The sequence below is a fragment of the Pongo pygmaeus genome, chromosome 18, assembly GCF_028885625.2.
Source record: "Pongo pygmaeus isolate AG05252 chromosome 18, NHGRI_mPonPyg2-v2.0_pri, whole genome shotgun sequence".
Lineage (NCBI taxonomy): Eukaryota > Metazoa > Chordata > Mammalia > Primates > Hominidae > Pongo > Pongo pygmaeus.
The window spans coordinates 67,637,203-67,650,362 of NC_072391.2; the positions used below are offsets into that span (position 1 = coordinate 67,637,203).

At 40.2% G+C, this 13,160-nt stretch overlaps 1 long non-coding RNA gene across 1 annotated transcript in view; it reads left to right on the forward strand.

The window, feature by feature from the left end:
- Positions 1-572: 572 nt before the first annotated feature.
- Positions 573-13,160, forward strand: part of LOC134738545 (uncharacterized) — a 444,030-nt gene continuing 431,442 nt past the window's right edge. Inside the window, exon 1 of the long non-coding RNA XR_010124311.1 lies at positions 573-861. This is a non-coding gene — a long non-coding RNA (uncharacterized LOC134738545). The remainder of the gene's footprint in view (positions 862-13,160) is intronic.

Sequence of the window (13,160 nt, forward strand, 5' to 3'; positions counted from 1 at the left end):
CAGAGGCTAAGTGGCAGCTCCAAACCATTAGAGACAAGGTGGTTATGGTTATGGTAATATGCATCATAGCTGGTGGGATAATGGTTTGATCAAGTTTAATATTTGGAAGTAGCTAGATTTATAATAGATTGTTAGCCCAATTAGGTTCTACTCAATAAGAGTAACAGAAATTGCATACTTGATAATTCAAGGCCTGACTTGAATTACCACAATGGTCATGACCTCTCAACAAAGTCCCAAATCTATAAAAGTTTACAGTTCCAGACTTCTTTAAATAAAGGGGATGTCAAATACCCTTAAGAGAAAGAGTAAGCTACAATAACATCTCAATTAGTGGCTATACATCTTATCCTTTTACAAAGCGACCTAAGCCATTTACCTGAGTAAGTGGGAACTTGGTGGGGAGAAGTGAAATGTTTAGACCTTTCAGAAAGTGTTAGACATTAGCTCTGGGCTAACACTAAGTCCTGGTGACTCAGAACACACTGTGGTTCTTCTGTGGTTCTGAGTATGGGTTTTATGGAATTCAGGTGATGGAGATCTAACTCATATCTGTCTCATTGCAGGCCCAATGGGACCTTGAATATATACTGTATTTCTTTAATTCATGAATGTACCATTGGAATATATATAATCAACAATGATGGAACCTCATACTGGCTTCTCACCTATTATACTAGAAAGGACTAAATGGAAAGAAACTTCTGGAATTCCTCTCAATACCAAGAGTAAATGAAAAGAAATACCACATCCCTGGGGGAACCAGAGCGACAAATGTCATAAGAAGCCACTTGAAAGAGGTGGAGAAACTGATTCCTGTTGCTTCCCGACATAACTCTCTAATATACTTGGAGAATGCTGGTAGATTATTATAAGCTTAACAGGTGGTGACTTCCCTTAAATCAGGTGTTCCAAATGTGGTGTGTTTATTGAAGCAAATGAACATAGCCTTTACTGATCTTGCAAATCTTTTTTTCTCTATCACAATAAATTCAGAACATCAGTAGCATTTTTGCTTACACTTGGCATGGATAGCAATATACTTTTGCCACTTTGCCTCAGAGTTATGTAAATTCTCTGACCTCAAGCCACGATGTAATCTCTAGGGAACTTGATCATCTCATTATCCCAAAAGATATCAGACTAGTCCAGGACATCAATGACACTATGCTGATATGATCAGGAGAATAGAAGCGGTAGACACTCTAGATGCTCTGGCAACACACATGCATGCCAGAGAGTGAGAGATGTATTCTTGAAAATACAGGGATATAGTTGCTATAGATGTTTCTGAGGGTTCATTGGTTTGGAACATTTCACAATATATGCTGCAGTTTGAATCCTCTACCACTAACAAAGAAACAGCACCTAATGGGTCTATTTTCATTTTGAAGGCAGCATATCCCACATTGGCCTATGCTGCTTGAAGCCACTTACTAGGTATAGACAGTGCTGTCAGGGCCTCACCCATAACCCCTCACTACTTCAAACTTGCAAATTCCAGAACTGATATTCTTTTTCCTGAGGGATTTCTCTGACTGCCAGAACATACCTTATTGCTTATTACTCTAAGTGTCTTGACATATTGTGATGCTGTATGAAGACTGTATTAAGTCTCATTAGGAGAAGCATAGTAAAAGCCCTGGGATTTGGGATTGAAGCCATGTTCTCCTAGTCAAGCAATTTGTCTATTGAGAAACAGCTCTCCCCTTGCTTCAAGGGTCTTACAGAGACTAAATGTTTAACCATGACCGATTAGATAACTATTCAATCTGAGCTGCCCATGATGCATGTCACATGAATCACTTAGCCATGTATTCGGGTATACTAAAGTGCAATGGGTTTTCAAGTAGAGGTGGTTGTATTAGTCCATTTTCACACTGCTGATAAAAACATACCTGAGACTGGGTGATATACAGAAGAAAGAGAGGTTTAATGGACTTACAGTTCCACATGGCTGGGGAGGCCTCGCAATCATGGCGGAAGGCAAGGAGGAGCAAGTCATGTCTTACATGGATGGCAGCAGGCAAAAGAGAACTTGTACAGAGAAACTCCCCCTTATGAAACCATTAGATCTCATGAGACTTACTCACTAAAATGAGAAGAGAATGGGAAAGACCTGCCCCCATGATTCAATTACCTCTCACCAGGTACCTCCTGCAACAGGTGGGAATTCAAGATGATGTTTGGGTGGGGATACAGCCAAATCATATCAGTGCTTTATATGGCATCTAGTTCAAGGAGATACTTCTCAACTCACACTTGTATTTTCAAGGGGAGGTTCCTATGACTGATTAAGGGGAAAAGTGGACACTTAATTACCCCTGGTTTTGCATAAATTAGCACCAACTCAAAGAGGACTATTTTAGCATTATAAATACATTCAGTGGTAGACTGGCCTCAACTTGTAAACTTTACCTTAACCACCATTGTCAACTGCCATTAATGAATGCTCAACTTGCTAGCTGTAGCCCCCCAATATGGTGCCATGCCCAGTGGGGACCATCTAGAACCTAACTATTCATCAGTAGAGATCATCATGGAGCAAAAGTAATTTTGAATTTGAATTTGTGTTTGTATTCCTTGCTTGCCATGCTTTAGCCAGCCTACCATTCTTAGATTGATTGAAGGCTTTACTTCCCATGATGGTGTCCCACAGCACATAGTTTCTAAACATAGTTTCTCTACATTGAAAGAAGTAAGGCAGCAGATATAACAAAAGATTCATGCAGTCTCCCAGAAGCTGCAGTGGAGTCTGTGAAATAAAATTTTAGTTTTCTAACCTCTGTAGCTTAGGAAAACATATATGAAATGGTAGGAATGGATACTATGGACTGATCAACCATTTGCTACAATTTATGAAATCATCCAGAATGGTAGAAAGGCCTATTGATGACTCTGTTAGAGCTTCAAATTAGAGACTACCTTGTGAAGTTGGGGTGCTGTCCTGTGGGACGTGATGTGTGCTTTGAACTAGTGATCAGCATGTGATCCTGTGTCAGTCATACAATGAATGTATAAGTTTGGAAGCCAAGAGAGAGAAAAAGGCAATAGTATCTCTCACAAGTACAGCTAATGACCCACTCACAAAAGTTACTTTCTGTATTAGTCAGGTTTCAGTGCAGGAAACAAAAAATCACTTCAGGTATTTTAGGGAGAAAGGGCTTTCATGCAGGTAACTAGATGCTTATGAAATCATTGGAGACCAGGTGCATGGCTCATGCATGCAATCCCAGCACTTTGGGAGGCTGAGGCGGGAGGGTTGCTTGAGCCCAGAATGAGACCAGCCTGGACAACACAGAGAGACCCATCTCTACAAAAAAATAAATTAGCTGAGTGTGATGGCATGTACTTGTGGTCCCAGCTGCTCAGCAGGCTGAGGTGGGAGGATTGCTTGAGCCTAGGAGGTCAAAGCTGCAGTGAGCCACGATCATGCCACTACACTGCTGCCTGGGTTATAGAGCAAGACCCTGTCTCAAAAAAAAAAAAAAAAAAAAAAAAAAAAGATTGGAGAAGTAAGAATCAGTCGTTTCAAGAATAGTTAAGTTCAAGAAAACCCCATGTAGATAAAACTCTGGAGTCAGGTAGTTGAAATAAAGAAATGGTTGGAATGGTGAATGCCTAGCAATTATATTTGGGACATTTCCCATCTCAGAAACCCTGTGATCTGCCACTTTAGGGGCTTAATACCCAAAGGAAGATGGCTTCCATCAGGGAACAGCAGTGATTGCATTGAATGAAAGGGTGAACCAACCCACCTAGCTATCGCAGACTTCTTATGCCATTGGCCAAATCTGTGAAAAAGGATGTTCTGGGTTGGTGTGGGAGATTGTTCTGGTCAATAAGGTTACTGCTATGTAATAGCAACAAGGTGTATAGAACTCAAGGGATGTTTTGGGATGCCACCTTGTACTGCTCCAGTGATTAAAATTTAATGGAAGAACACATCAATATCTCAAACCCCTCAGGAATGAAGGCAGGTCGTCATATTGGGTAGATAAACCCGGTCAGCTGAGTAGCAGAATGAAATTGAAGAGAACATGGAAGGAAAAGAGGGGATGGGACAAAGTCCCCACTACAGCCTCACATCCATCTGCAGATGACTGTAGCATCGGCCCATATTTTCCTACCTGCTATGTCTCATGTTTGTTTATATATCTTAACACATTTTATTCTGTCTTCCTGTTTCTTTTCTCTACTGTCTGATACTGTGTATGTTAGGGATTAACTTTACAGCTGAGTCTGTAGATAATAGAATATTGAAGAGTGAGAGTACCAGAGAAGATCTTGGACTTGTAGCTGGAGGCATCAACTGAAAGGCCTTTGGTTTTTTCATCATTGGACGAAGGAAGGAAGGAATGCTTTTATTATTATTTATTTTTATTTTTTTGAGACAAAGTCTTGCTCTGTCACCCAGGATGGAGTGCAATAGTGCCGTCCTGGCTCACTGCAACCCCTGTCTCCTGGGTTCAAACAATTCTCCTGCCTCAACCTTCTGAGTAGCTGGGATTACAGGTGTACACCACCAAGCCCTGCTAATTTTTGTATTTTTAGTAGAGATGGGGTTTTGCCATGTTGGCCACGCTAATTTTGAACTCCTGACCTCAGGTGATCCGCCCGCCTTGACCTTCCAAAGTGCTGGGATTACAGGAGTGAGCCACTGCGCCACCTAGCCAGGAATGCTTTTAGATTAGATAAGGATGGTTATATTATGTTAGGCAAGAGCTTTATTTTGGGAGGTAGGGAGAAAAAGTATGAGGAAGAAAAATGTTTGTTGATGTGAACCAGTCAAAGGGTAATCTTTCAGTGAGCACTTGTCATCTTTTTTGACCACCCAGTATCTGGGTCTCCTTCCTATGTTGTGGGTTCTCTCTCATCTTACTGAGTCTCATTGCAGGCAGTGTCTACCTCTTGCTGAAAATGCCAGTTATTTGTTTTCCTACCAGATCACCTTTTGCCCTCTTGCAGCTGGAGTACAAGTGGGCATCATCTAGAGTCCAGGGGTTACCCCCACAGTCAGAGGAAGGCACATTCTCAAGGTCATCTCCTTGGTAGGGGCAGTGGCTGCATGAAGACTGTGTTTCTGGAACAGCAGTGCTGGTGCATTAGTGAGAACATCCTGCGTTCCCTGCTTGTATTCTTCAGTGCTTAGCAGTGACAGTAGTGCCCTCTCTCCACTGGCTCTGTGGTGTGATTTGGGGTCTTTTTGTATTGCCCAAGTTCTGTGCATTACCTATTATCCTTGTTCATTTTTCATCAGCCATGGTTGGCTTCTGTTGTTTCCCACTAGGAAAACCAACCTATTCAATGATATAATGGAAGGAACACTGGACTTGCAGGCAGAAGCCTGGGTTGGAAATAGGAGCTGTCACTTAGTGGCCATGTGACATGGGGCATATGATTTAACCTCTCTGAGTCGCGGCTTTCTTATCTGTAGAATGGGAACAACGTTCCCCATCTCAACTGTTTAGCATAAAGATTAAATGAGCTAATGTGTGAAGGTTCTTAGATCTGTGCCTGTCGCATCCTATTTTTATTGTTTCTGTTTTAAATAAGCAGCACAATGGGAATATTCAGTGTTTGAGCACACAGTAACTATGCTTTTATCATAGCATACGACTGTTTCGTATTATTTTTATTAAAATGTCCTGGAAAAGAATATGTTGTCTTGCTTGTTCCTGGGAGTACATAAAGTTACAGAGTTGTAATTGGCAATTCTGAGTACAAGCGTTCTTTACTTATTGTTTAAGCACTTCCATAGCATATAGTTCAGATTTCTAAGGGTAATCCTGGGAATTGCAGAGTAGCAAGATACACTTTTATATCTGATCACTGTTAGAAGTGTAATAAACTCAGCGACTATATTAATAAGTATGCCATTTGTGGTGAAAGGCAGCTTGTTTATTTTTTCAATCAAATTATTCTTACAAAGGAATGTTAGATATAGAGGGTATACATAATAATTAAATGCATACCTATATACTCATCATTCAAGTGAAGCCTCTTGTGTAACTCTCCCCAAATTCTTTCCCTGCCTTCCTTCTAGCAGTATGCATAAAAAATGTCTGGAATTGCATACAACAAAGTGATAGCAGAGGCAGGAATGATGGGGTGTTTTCACTTTCTTCATTTCTTTGTAGTTTGGATTTTTTAGGAGTATACTTTTTTTTCCATTTAGGAAAAACAATACATTTAGGAATGAAAAAGACCAACCATGTTAATTACATTGCAGCAACAGAAATTAACTAATGAATTGGAAAACACACAGTAGACTTGCTATATACAGTCATGTGTTGCCTAACAATGGGGATATGCTCTGAGAAGTGCCTCACTAGGTGATTTTGGTGTCCTGTGAACATCATAGGGTGTATTTACACAGAGCTAGATGGTATAGCCTACTACAATCCTAGGCCACATGGTCTAGCCTATTGCTCCTGGGCTACAAACCTGTACCGCATATTACTGTACTGAGTGCTGTAGATGATTGTAACACAAAGATAATATTAGTGTATCTAAATGTAGCTAAACATAGAAAAGGTTATATTCCAAATTCTAAGCTAAGACATCATGAGGTGATAGGAGTTCTTCAGCTCCATTATAATCTTTTTTTTTTTTTTTTTTTTTTTTTTTTGAGACAGGGTATCTGTTGCCAAGGCTGGAGTGCAGTGGCACAGTCTGGGTTCACTGTAACCTCTGTCTCTTGGTTTGAGGCAATCCTCCTGCCTCAGCCTCCCAAGTAGCTGGGATTACAGGCATGTGGCACCACTCTTGGCTCATTTTTGTATTTTTAGTAGAGATAGGGTTTCTCCATGTTGGCTGGGCTAGTCTTGAACTCCCGACCTCAAGTAATCCACCTGCCTTGGCCTTGCAAAGTAATGGGATTATAGGCGTGTGCCAACGTGCCCAAACTCCATTATAATCTTATGGAACCACCATAAGACATCTGTCCTTGACCAGAATGTCATAATGTGGCTTATGACTAAATATATTAGATTTCAGGAGCACATTAGCAACAAGTATTTAGACAATGAATAGTTTTACTGGCTTAACTACTCTGTGATTTGTAGTAATTAAAAAGATGTACCCTTGAGTCAGTGGAGGTGGTATCAAACCCAGGTCCAACACTTACTAGCTGTGAGGCCTTGAGCAAACCATGTAAACTTTTGTGCCTCAGTTTCCTTACCTATAAAATATGGATAGTTATGAAATCAAGCTTGTAAGATGGCTGTGAAGATTAGATGGACAATTACGTCGAACAGTGGTACTTAATTAGGATGTATATGTATACAAGAAATGGAATTCTGGAAATGTAGCTCAGTCTCACCAAACCAACACATTGCAAAGCCATCATATTCTTCTAGTTGCTCTTTTAAGAACTCTTATGCATGGAGAATTCTTCCTGGCCTCTGATTCACTCATTTTGTTTTCACAAGTTTTATTCTGCCCTTCACTGCCATTATTAAACACCCTCATCCTTTTTTTTATTTCAAAGAATTCATTTTTGTTCTTAGATGATGGCGGCTTGTCCTCCTCCTCCTCCTCCTTTTTCCTTTTTTTCTATTCTACTCTTTCTTCAGTGATGAAATAGCCTCTTTCATCTCAGTGAGACTTGAAGTTAAATGTTCTTTGTTTCCTGCGTTAACATGAGGTAAATTTTCCTTATTGCCTGATACTAACAAATTAAGATCTGCATCTAGTGGGTTGCCAAAAGTAACTATGATACAGACCTTTATGTGCTACCCATGGAGATTCTAATTTGAAAGTTCCAGGGAAAGACGTGCAAATGTTACTTTTTACAATAGGTACCCAATACTTTGATACTATTTGTATAGACCAGTGTTTGGGAACTTCTGATGCAGGTTGTTTAGTATTTATAGTTAGTGTAGGCTCATGTTGGTTTCAGTGGTATTTTTTTCTTTTCATTTTTTTTCTTGTTAAAGTGTTCTCCAAGCATATCAGTGGTGCATTATTGGCAGGTCTTCCTTTATCCATCCACAGATAGTAGATAGCAGCTGACCACCAAGTATTAATATTTCCCCTGTAAGTATAGAGATTGATTGTAGTGGGCTGGCACATAGGGTTCTTTAAAATTATACCGTATGCATTAAATACATGCACACACTTACATAATTTTTGGATTTGAATATTTTAGGCCATTTCTTTTGAGTCTTTAATGTCTAAGAAGCTAACAATTTAGGCTATGAATTTGCCTCTGGGCATAGCTTTAGGTGCATCTTAAGCATTCTGCGGTGGTGTGATCATTGTGATTAGTTCTTAAATAATCTGAGAATTTCTATTAGGAGGTCTAAAAAAGTGTTCAAATTGCTGAAGGTTTTTGTTCTATTTGGTTTTGCTTATGCTTAAATGTTCATTATACTGTGGACAGAAAATGAAAAATACTTCGTATGTAATTTTTACTGTTTGGAATTTAGTCAGTATTTCTTCATAGGTAATATGGCAAAATAATGTTAAATTCCATGGTTATTAAAATGTTTGATTTATGTGAAGGTATTATTACTTACATTTTGACTAATGTGTCAAATTTATACCCTGGTGTTTCTTATGTTTGTTAATTTTTCCTTCTTTTAAATTTATTTTTCTATTTCAGGGCAATGTTTTTCCATGTATAAATGTTAATGATGGTTATAGCATTATATATATTGTACCTTTTGTGAACATAATACTTTCTTTATTCATTGAATACTTTTGGCCTTGTTTTTTGCTTTTACTGACATAGGAACTATTACTCTCTTTTGGTCTATGTTGATTTGCCATATCTTTTTCTATCCTTCTACTTTTCAACTTTCTGTGTCACTTTGTAAGTGCTTAGGTAAATTGTATTTTTTCTTTAAATGTAATCTAGGAATTTTTGTCTGAGTGTTTAACTTATTTCTATGTATTATTATGATTGATAGCTTAATCTATATTTGATTTCTTTTGGAGTTTTTTAGAATATATTTTTCACTATTTCCTATCTTTTGAATCATGACTTGTGTACTCATTTTAATTTTCATCAGCATTTTTTTGAGGTGGAGTTTCGCAACATATATTCTATATATTTTCTATAAGTGGTGACCATGCTTTTTCCCAAAGCATTTATTACTATATATATTTTTTTAATTTTCAAAACTGACCAAAATAATAGCTTAAACAAAACAGTAGTTGGCAGCATTCTCTGGGTTAATGAATAAGGAAAGGAACCTTTTTCCATCTTGACTCTTGCCAGTTACTGTAGGAGCCAGCCAGAAAAAACTACACCTATTCCTGCAGCTGAGAATTGAGACAGAAAACAACTTGAGATTTTGTGCAGACTTGTATATTGGACTTATTACGCCTTTTAGCATATAACAATATACTATTTTAAGACCATAATGTATCTGCTGCCAGAATAGACATCCTATGTTATTTTGTTTGCTGTAATTGAGTAAAAGTGTAATGGACCTAGAAAAGATTCAGGGAAGAAAAATGAAAATAATTAAAAGCAGTTGAGAAACTTCAATATAAAGGCAAACTTTAAAATAATAGGTTGGTAGTTCCACTCACAGGACAGAACTCTGGATTGAAGAAAGCTGCGTTATATACATTTTTAATTGTTTATAACATAATGAATTCCCTTTTTAAAACACTGTTAATTTATATATATAGAAGAATCATTACATGCATCTCTTTGACTCCTATAAAAATTGGATATAGCTATTATTGCTCCTTCAACCAGAGAGATGAAGATAAGCTGAGATCATTTTCTTATTGTGTTTTTGCTTTGAATCAGGCCCTAGCTAAATATTTGACTTGGCAATAGTCTTTTGAGATAGAAATGATCGAAATTATTCATATTTTCACCAAAACTATGCCCATCCCATCCTTAGAGCTGAATTCACTTCATACAGTTTTGAAATTGTTTTTCTTAAATGCTCAAAGCCCACATTTCTGTTTTGGAGATAGTATGAAATAGCACAAAATAAAGATACAGAAAAAGAGAAAATTGAAAAGAACTACTGAAAAGCAAGTAAGAAATGAAGAACGGATTAGTTAGTGGTAGGTCCGTTGAACAGTTCAGTGTGGCTTGTGGGAACCACACAGGGTGATAGTTACTTTACTGGAATCTTTCAATAAGCCAAATAAGTGGTATGGCTTACCTTCTGGTGTTGGTAAGCAAAAATGTCTGATACCAGAATGCACGTGCATTGCAGGACCATAATATACCATGATATTTTGCATATAGGTGATGACCCAGTAAAAGGTTCTGTGCTTTATTGTTGTTTTCAACTCTGAAAAGGATATTTTGTAAGAGTTCATCAAAAATAAAATGTTTAATATATTATGTCAAGAATTTTTATTAATAGTCCAATATTTGTAGCTGTAGGGCAATATTACTAAATAGATGTTTTGTGTTGTTAAGTGGCATAAAGTTCTTACTCCCTAATATCGGTAGGTGAAGATCATCAGACAAATGGCTCTTCAAAGTATATCTTAAATCAGAAATGACCTAAGAAATTCTGATTGTTGGTAAATTAATTTAAAAACAACTTAATGGAAAGGGGCTTCAAGGTGGCTGAGTAGAGCCGCCTGGCATTTGCCTCCTCCACAAAAAAGGACCAAAACAGTGAGTAGATCATCACACATCAATTAGAACATCTAAGAGAGAACACTGGAATTTAGCAGGGAAGTGACAGTGAAGAAATGAGGCACAGAAGGAAGTGAGGTAGCCAGCCTGGCTGGGATAGACTAGGAGCCAGGAGAAGCTCTGCAGTACAGGGAAAGGATAAGTGAGAGATCATCAGCTGTCCATATTCTTACTGCAGACTTCTGCAATCCTAGTTATGGGAGAGCCCCTCAGCCCTTGAGGATGCTGAGGCTAGTATAGGGAGCTGCCTGATGTCCATGTGAGAACATCATTCCAGAGGGAGAGTTTGTTCCAAGTCCCACACCCACCGTGAGACCAAAGCAGCTATATAGCATGGTGCCTTTTGAGAGTCCAGCCCATACCAGACCACATCCTGTTCTGTGGCCCAACAGCCCCTGTATCTCCATATCTCTGAATCCCTGCTGACATCCCCACCGTATCTACCCAGAGTGCTACAGCATCATGATACCAGGTAGACCCCATGGTGTGGCTGGGTCCCCAGCATTCTGGCCCATACAATGCCTTACAGCCGAGAAAACAGGCAGTGAAGCTCATAGGGGACACGGCCCCTTGGATAAAGGTGGCCAAAGGCAGCTACCTGCCTGGGGCTGCTCTACTGACAGAACCCATCCCACCCTTGGCCACAGGGCAGCTGCACACCTGCACATGCCTTCACTGGGCCTGGAGACTGGTCTGATGAATACTGTCCCAAGGCTGAGGAGAGGCCCACACTGCACACTATTACTGGTACCTGACCATGCCAACTGGGGGCCTTGGAATTGACTCAGCCTGGCTGCTGCTCCTGATCCATGCATCTACTATCAGCAGGCCCAGCCCACGTGCTGCTAGTGCCTGAGCATGCTAGCCACAGGCCTGGAGATTGGGCCATCTTACCTGCTGCTTTTGGCATACACACGCTGCTTGTGGCATACACCCACCACATCAGGGGCATGGAGAGCAGGCCTAACCTGCCTGCCACTGGTACCTGAGGATGCCATCTGCGGACATGGGTATTGACCTGCCTTGCTTTCCACTTCTGATATGTGATCTCACCATTGGGGAGCCTAATGAAGATCCAGCCTGCCTGCCACCAGCATCCAAGAATACTGTCCAGGGGCCTGAGGATTGCCCTATCTTGCCCACCACAGCCTGTGCTAATGTACACCATCGGGGTGGGACGGGGGTGGGGCTGAGGATAGGTCTTCCCTGATTGGTACCACCCTTGCCAGTGACCAAGTGAGCCATTTAGGAACCTTGGGATTGACTTGCCCTGCCTGCTACTTCTGGTGTATGCATGTGTCATCATCACATGTCTGACAACAGGCCCAGTCTGCTTGCTTCTGGTGCCCAAATGTACCATCCAGGGGTCTGGGGATCAACCTGCCACCATTGGTGCCTACACATTCCTCCCAAGGGCCTGTGGATGGGCCCACCTAGCCTGCCACTGCCACCACTCCCAGCATCCACCCACCCACCCACACCACTTGGTAGTCTGGGGACTGCCCTACCCAGCTTGCCCATGCCACTGCTAGAGTCCACATGCGCCCCTGGAAGCCTGAGGGTTGGCTTGACAACACTACTGCCATTACCCATGCCACATACACTACTCAAGGGCCCAAGGACACACCCACCTGCCTTGACCCACCACTGCTACTGTCAGCACCCAAGCAAGCCACTTGGAGGCCCAAGAATCAGCCCACCTAGACCTGATATTAATGCCTGTGTATGCCACCTGGGGCCCAAGGATGGGTATGGTCAGCCCACCACTGCTACCATTGGGGCCTGAAAACTGTCCTACCTGGCATCTCCATTCTCAGCAAAGCCTCACCACAGCCTCCACTAACAGCTACAACCTAAGCAACTGAAAAACTCAGAGATATCAGTGCTGCTGATTGCAGCAGGAGAAATCATATAGATACTACACTACTACATGCACCCAGAATCAAAGTGAGAATTCCCTACCTAGCCAACACTGTCGATAAATTGATAGGAAAAAAGTATTTTCCTATGCGAGCCAATCCAAAATACTTGAAGAAGCAACTATTACACTAGATGTACATGTATTAATGTAAAGACAGAAGAAATGTGAAGAAGAAAGGAAACATGACATCTCCAAAGGAAAAAAAAAACTTCTCCACCAACAGATTCCAGTGAAAAATCTATGAAATGCCTGAATAATTGAAAATAGTGATTTAAAAAAACTCAGTGAGTATAACACAGATAAACAATACAAAGAAATCAGAAAAAAATCATGATCTGAATGAAAAGTGCAACAAAGAGATATCATTAAAAAATCCAACAGAAATCCTAAAACTGAAGAATTAAATGAACTAAATAAAAATACAGTCAGTCTTCAACAGTAGACTACACCAAACAGAAGAAAGAATGTACAGACTTGAAGACAGGTCTTTTGAAATAACCCAGTCAAACAAACAAAAGCCTATATGACATGGGATGCCATAAATCAACCATTTGAATTTTGAGTGTTCCAAAAGGAGAAGAGTTAGGAGAAAGCATAGAAAATTGATTTAATGAA